This window comes from Aptenodytes patagonicus, chromosome Z (genome assembly GCF_965638725.1).
Source record: "Aptenodytes patagonicus chromosome Z, bAptPat1.pri.cur, whole genome shotgun sequence".
Taxonomy (NCBI): Eukaryota; Metazoa; Chordata; class Aves; order Sphenisciformes; family Spheniscidae; genus Aptenodytes; species Aptenodytes patagonicus.
Genome location: NC_134982.1, coordinates 47,789,941 through 47,797,872, shown reverse-complemented (window position 1 = coordinate 47,797,872; position 7,932 = coordinate 47,789,941).

Here is a 7,932-nt window from a genome sequence, read left to right as displayed (position 1 = left end):
GTCCACGTCCACTAACGAGTGACTTTAGTGGAAGACGGAGCACACTGGACTGGGAGCACCAAGGGCACCTCCGCTTTAGGCGGCCAGCACACTTGCGCAGCGTAGCCTGCTATTCCCACAAAGTTTCTGAATCTCCTGGGCTCTGACATGCTTCAAATTGAAGCAGGAAATTCTAACTCGGCAAAGAGAATATATTACTATTTCTGCACAGTTCTTAAATTGTAAAAAATAGCCATAATTAACAACAAAATAAACATTTCTGAAGATACTTCCATGAATATGATACAGTAATAAATAGTGTATAAGAAATGTTTATCTAGATCAACTGTGTTTGCCTCTGAATAGTTGCTTTATTTTGTAGAAAGATGAAACTACATGTATTTTCAGTGAAAAGGAGGAATTGGAAAGCTACTTTGTCCTGTTCTAGTCTTGAGAAATACATTAGCACCACCACATTACCACAACACATCAACAAAAAAAACCACCAAGTCTTTTGCAGGCCTTTGTGGAGCCTTTTGGTATCAATCGCAGCATCCACACTAGATTTCCTCAACAAACACTGTATCCGGAAAGCTTTTTAGAAATTTTTGAAACATTATTTTTATTGAAAACATTCTACAAGCTTGAATCAAAGCTGCCTGAAGTTATGCTGTATAGGAAAGATGGCAGACGAAAGGGTGTCATTACTGACTTTGTGCTTGCAGCTTTAATAGGCATTTTGAAGGTCATAGTATTTTTGGAGAGGGGCGAATATGAGGAATTCAGAAATACTTCAGCTGTAAGATTAGAGATTCGGTGTTTTGTGGAATCTCGCTTTGTTTTCACGAAGTTTCAAGAGGGACAAAAAAAAATGTAACTTCTCAGAGAGATTCCACAATGATAGCCAAAAATAGTACTAGCTATAAATACATCTTGTATTAGTCTGTATAATTCTATTTTCTAAAATGAATGCAAATCTCTACAAAAAGCTCTTAGTTTTCTGGTGCTCAGAGTTATCAATCAAAACAAAATTTCTGTAATACAGATTTCAAACCGAACTGATTAAAAGTCTTGCATGGCAGATTAAAGTAATCTGTCATCTCTTCATTTGCAGCTTTTCACTATGTGCAATCAGTGTGTGATTGTCAGGTTACATACTTACACAAGCAACAAAGGATGGACAAAGAAAACCTGAATTTTACAGTTGACATGAAACCAAACGTTCAGCCTGGATTTTTACACTGAATAAGTAACAGTGATGGATTTGGTGTGATTACATATTTGCATGCAAAGCCTGAATCTCACATTTGCAGTGCTGAGCACGGGTGCCTAACCTTTCTGACACCAGATTACTCATCTTATTTCAGCCAAGATGAGGGCTACCTGCCAAAGTTGCTCCTCCATCCAGGTTCTCTCCACAAGTGGATTTTTCACATGCGCAGAACAGCAGCCCTACACAAGCTTCCCAAGCAGGCACAGCTACGGAATATGGCATCTTTACCAAAAGACCCCTTGCTTCTTTTTTTTTTAAAGCGCAAAGGTGCCTAATTACAGGAGACAGAGTATTGCAAATGGAGGCTGACGTTCCTCTGACCTTTATGGCTAAGTATTTAATCACCAGCGAGGGGCATCTTGTCCTTGGCCTTTCCTATAGCTACTCTCTCATCCCTGGACATGAATCTCATTCTCTAGTGCCTAAATCTCCTGTCTGGAGTAGAAACGTCCCGAACCCACCGCAGAGCTCAAGGTTCCATTCTGGGGCAGGGCACCCGAACAGGTAGAGAGGGTAACGCTGTGTCACTTAGTGGATCTAGCCATCACATACGTTTTCCAGCAATGTAATTCTACTGTACTCAATTGACTACATGAAATTTTAAGCTGAGCAGTAAAGAGCTACGTCACCGAAGATGGACCTGCTTACGGTAACTACTATTCTTCCATCGCCTTCGCAGGAAGAGATGGGAATTTATCTTTGTTATGGGCATGCTTACCTCATTCTGTTTCCTTCCCTCTGGAATATTCAGTAACTGGCCTCAAGTGAGCTATCAACATAAGCAATTTTATTGTCTTGATATATTGATATAAAGCAAAATTTGGAAAATGTAATAATAAACACTTAAAGATATTATGACTCTTGCTAAGTGATTATATAAATCCATATTACAAGATACAATAAAGTTACTTGCACTGTGGTTAAGTATTTGCTATTGTCTACCTAAAGGCCATCACTGTCTCAAAGTTTTCTGGTTTGAACTTTGGAATATCACTAGAAATGGTTGAAGCATGCTTCAGAGAGACAAAGTACCTTCTTTCCTCTTCATTTATCACATATGTGTGTCCTGTTTCAGTTTGAGAAATACAGCATTTACCCACCTCAGAGAGTTAGCTGTTCTACTTCTTACTTCTGAGTTTATTACCCCCAAACTCCTGAATCGCGATGTCCTTCTTGACTCTAACTAGCCGCACAGAACACAGATACTTTTTCCTTGTTTTCTGTTGAATTCGTGCTCCCTATCCTTTCACTACTTCTGTATTATGTTGTGTGTAATAAAAGGTATGCTTTGTTGTAATAATAAATAGGATTTGATCTGATTGTACGTTGTATAATGTTTCATTATCTTGGTCCTTTACCTCAGAACTTTTTCTTGTTTCTACACTAGCACTAAAATATTCTTTTATACATTAAGCTTGTAGTGTAGCATCAAAATACTATCAAGAGCAAACATATTTAATACTGTTAAGATACTATAGCTCAGATGATTACTTTAGAGCTGTTTTTACATAATGTTACATGAACTATTAGTTTAATACATATGACCATATGTACTGAAAAGCAGTGTGGTTTAAGCCCTTCAGGCCAGGCGCTGTCTGTGTGCATGTTTCCTCTTCCAGTAGCAGGATCTGGACAGAGAGGTCACTTCTACATGAAACACTGTTGTTCAGAGCAGTTAAAATACCAGAAATGGCATCAGCTCACCTCTTCCTTCTCCTGTGCTGCCTCCATTAACAAAGATCTATTATTTGACATTAGAAAAATTTACAAGATACATGCAAAGAAGTTAATCTGCTGCCAGGCCTTTGAATGTCATTACTAAATTTAATGTGTACACTGAGGTGGCATAGGATAAGTAGAGATACTCAGTTACTCGCAATGCATTGCACCATTCGCAATATCTACAATTTTATGTACCAAATCCTAATTAATTCCATCAGTCACTGCGGTTCCTCAGCAGCTACATGTACTACTTGAAGCATCAGTCATGTAGTTCTGGAAAGTTATGAAGGGTATTCACTGCCTGGTTTTGGGATGCAATTATTTTAACACGAGTCATTTTTTTCCCAAATAGATTTTAACGTATCTTTCTGTATTACCACTCCTCTACAACATTGTTCTCTTGCCAGAACTTTCTTCCATGGGCTATTTTTAGGGCTGAAGCTTTTTAAGTGGGTCAGACCTAAGCATGTGGAAACCTGCCTGCTCATTTTGGAAACAGAAGTTACAGGCTGTAGTGTTTTCTTTCTGGTCTGGTAAGCACGGCCTCACCTGCCATAGTAGTGGTAGGCCTTTGACATGTAACACCGAGTTTGAGAAGCTGAGGTATCATTACTACGAACAAGAATTTACCTAAGCAAAAATTAGGGGGTTTTTTAGTTAGTTTAAAAGGATAGTTGTGACAAACTGAACTGTAATTCATAATGAAAGGCCTGCCTATCTCTGGATGGATACTTAATACTGCAGTCCAGTACTACAGTCTCTATGTTGGAAGAACTGGTAGGAGTTTCCCATTACCCAGAGGGGAGTGAGTTAGTAGTCATACACTGCAGATTTGCTCTCCCCTGCACGTTCCTGTCAGCAGTGATGGTGGCTAACTCTTACAAGGCAGCAGTCTATGGCATACAAACTGCAGTGAACAAAGCAGAACAGGGAAAAAAACCTTCATGGTTTTTACAGCTTCATGGCTTCTCTGTGCTCTTGATAATCTTGTCTACAAATTTGGCTATTAATATAAGAAATATCATTTACTTATTCCGCAACCTATAACTAGTCGGTAAAACTCACTGTGACGGCAAGACAGCAAGGCAAAAGTAGCATGTTAAGGTAATGCTACTAGTTAGCTTCAGGCCCACGCCAAGTGCCAGGAAATGTGCTCCTGCTTTAGAACAGTGAGATCTACTGCTTAAAAAATGCAGAAAACTGGCATAAAAAAAATGAAGTACTGCTGTAGCTGATAAAGTGTCCTGGTTTCAGCTGGGACAGAGTTAATTTTCTTCCTAGTAGCTGGTACAGTGCTGTGTTTTGGATTTAGTATGAGAATAATGTTGATAACACACTGATGTTCTAGTTGTTGCTAAGCAGTGTTTATACTAAGTCAAGGACTTTTCAGCTTCCCATACTCTGCCAGAGAAGAGGTGCACAAGAAGGTGGGAGGGAGTATAGCCAGGACAGCTGACCCCAACTGGCCAAAGCAATATTCCATACCATGTGATGTCATGCTCAGTATATAGAATCATAGAATAGTTTGGGTTGGAAGGGACCTCTAAAGGTCACCTAGTCCAACCCCCTGCTGTGGGCAGGGACATCTTCAACTAGATCAGGTTGCTCAGAGCCCCGTCCAACCTGACCTGGAATGTTTCCAGGGATGGGGCATCCACCACCTCTCTGGGCAACCTGTTCTAGTGTTTGACCACCCTCAGCATAAAAAAATTTCTTCCTTATATCTAGTCTAAATCTACCCCCCTTTAGTTTAAAGTCATTCCCCCTTGTCCTGTTGCAACAAGCCCTGCTGAAAAGTCTGCCGCCATCTTTTTTCATAAGCCCCCTCTAAGTACTGATAGGCTGCAATAAGGTCTCCCCAAAGCTGCCTCTTCTCTAGGCTGAACAACCCCAACTCTCTCAGCCTTTCTTCACAGGAGAGGTGTTCCATCCCTCTGATCATTTTCGTGGCCCTCTTCTGGACCTGCTCCAACAGGTCCGTGTCTTTCTTATGCTGAGGGCTCCAGAGCTGGACGCAGCACTCCAGGTGGGGTCTCACCAGAGCAGAGTAGAGGGGCAGAATCCCCTCCCTCGACCTGTTGGCCACGCTCCTTTTGATGCAGCCCAGGATACGATTGGCCTTCTGGGCTGCAAGCGCACATTGCTGGCTCATGACCAGCTTTTCATCCACCAGTACCCCCAAGTCCTTCTTGGCAGGGCTGCTCTCAATCCCTTCATCCCCCAGCCTGGATTGATACTGGGGGTTGCCCCAAGCCAGGTGCAGGACCTTGCACTTGGCCTTGTTAAACCTCATGAGGTTCACACGGGCCCACTTCTCAAGCTTGTCCAGGTCCCTCTGGATGGCATCCCATCCCTCTGGCGTGTAGCCCGCACCACTCAGCTTGGTGTCATCTGCAAATTTGCTGAGGGTGCACTCGATCCCACTATGTCGTTGATGAAGATATTAAACAGTACCAGTCCCAATATGGACCCCTGCAGGACGCCACTTATCACCAACCTCCATCTGGACATTGAGCCGTTGACCGCTCCCCTCTGGATGCGACCATCTAACCAATTCCTCACCCACTGGACAGTCCACCCATCAAATCCATACCTCTTCAGTTTAGAGAGAAGGATGTTGTGGGGGACCATGTCAAAGGCCTTACAGAGGTCCAGATAGATGACAGCTGTAGTCCTTCCCGTGTCCACTGGTGTAGTCACTCCATCATAGAAGGCCACTAGGTTAGTCAGGCAGGACTTGCCCTTGGTGAAGCCATGCTGGCTGTCTCGAATCACCTCCCTGTACTCCATGTGCCTTAGCATAGCTTCCAGGAGGATCTGTTCCATGATCTTGCCAGGCACAGCGGTGAGACTGAGTGGCCTGTAGTTCCCCGGGTCTTCCTTTTTTCCCTTTTTAAAAATGGGGCTTATGTTTCCCCTTTTCCAGTCACTGGGAACTTCACCAGACTGCCACGACTTCTCAAATATGATGGATAGTGGCTTAGCAACTTCATCCGCCAGTTCCTTCAGGACCCGCAGATGGATCTCACTGGGTCCCATGGACTTGTGCACCTTCAGGTGCCTTAGATGGTCTCAAACCTGATGTTCTCCCACAGTGGGCGGCTCTTCATTCTCCCAGTCCCCGCCTTTGCCTTCTGTGGCTTGGGTGATGAGGCTTGAGCACTTGCCAGTGAAGACCGAGGCAAAAAAGTCATTGAGTACCTCCACCTTCTCCATATCCCGGGTAACCAGGTCTCCCATTTCGTTCCGGAGAGGGCCCACATTTTCCCTTGTCTTCCTTTTATCCCTGACGTCCCTATAGAATCTTTTCTTGTTGCCCTTGGTGTCCCTGGCCAGATGTAATTCTATCAGGGCTTTAGCTTTCCTAACCTGATCCCTGGCTGCTCGGACAATTTCTCTGTATTCCTCCCAGGCTACCTGTCCTTGCTTCCACCCTCTGTAGGCTTCCTTTTTGTGTTTGAGTTTGTCCAGGAGCTCCTTGTTCATCCACGCAGGCCTCCTGGCGTTTTTGCCGGACTTCTTCTTTGTTGGGATGCATTGCTCCCGAGCTTGAAGGAGGTGATCCTTGAACATTACCCAGCTTTCTTGGGCCCCTCTTCCCTCCAGGGCTTTGTCCCATGGCACTCTACCAAGCAGATCCCTGAAGAGGCCAAAGTCTGCTCTCCTGAAGTCCAGGGTAGTGAGCTTGCTGTGTGCCCTCCTCGGTGCCCTAAGGATCTTGAACTCCACCATTTCGTGGCCACTGCAGCCCAGGCTGCCCTTGAGCTTCACATTCCCCACCAGCCCCTCCTTGTTGGTGAGAACAAGGTCCAGCATAGCACCTCTCCTCATTGGCTCCTGTACCACTTGGAGAAGGAAGTTATCATCGATGCATTCCAGGAACCTCCCGGATTGCTTATGCCCTGCCGTGTTGTCCCTCCAACAGATGTCGGCGTGGAAGTCCCCCATGAGGACCAGGGCTTGTGAGCATGAGGCTGCTCCTATCCGTCTACAGAGGGCCTCATCCGCTTGGTCTTCCTGGTCAGGTGGCCTGTAGCAGACGCCCACCGTAATGTCACCTGTCCCTGCCTTCCTTTTAATCCTGACCCCCAAGCTCTCGGTCGGCTCCTCATCCACCCCCAGGCAGAGCTCCATGCACTCCAGCTGGTCATTGACATAGAGGGCGACACCCCCTCCTCATCTCCCCTGCCTCTCCTTCCTAAAGAGCCTGTATCCCTCCATCCCAACACTCCCGTCACAGGAGCAATCCCACCACGTCTCCGTGATGCCAATAAGGTCGTAGCCCTGCAGGCGTGTGCACGTCTCTAACTCCTCTTGTTTATTCCCCATGCTACGTGCGTTTGCATAGAGGCATTTAAGTTGGGCCCCCGACGAAGCTGTCTTACTGGCTGGAGTTCCTTTGTGCTGCTCTTCAGGCGCTCTCCTGCTGACCTGTGTTCCTTCTCCAGGCTCTGGGCATCTCTTGCTGGCCCTGGCATCAAACCGGTAGGAGTGGGATGGATTGAGGTTCCCCTCCCCCGGCGAGGACTAAAATCTAAAATCTTTAAAACTAAATCTTTAAATCTAAAATTTAAAATCTTTAAACTAAATCTCTAGTTTAAAGCCCTCTTCACCAGCTTGGCAAGCCTGTGACCGAAGGTGCTCTTCCCCTTCTCTGACAGATGGACCCCGTCAGCCCCCAGCAGACCAGGTTTCTCAAAGCGAGTCCCATGGTCTAAGTAGCCGAACCCCTGGCTGTGGCACCAGTCCCATAACCATTTCTTGACTAGCCAGAGTCAACTGGCCCTTTCAAACCCCTTCCCTTTGAGCGGCAGGATTGATGAAAAGACTACCTGTGCTCCCGAGTCCCTTACCGCCGCTCCCAGGGCTCTGTAGTCCTTATATAAGCTGGGGGGAGCTGGCCGGGGGGCAGCAACTGCTGCTCGGGGACTGGCATCACTCGGTGGGCGCTGAGTGGT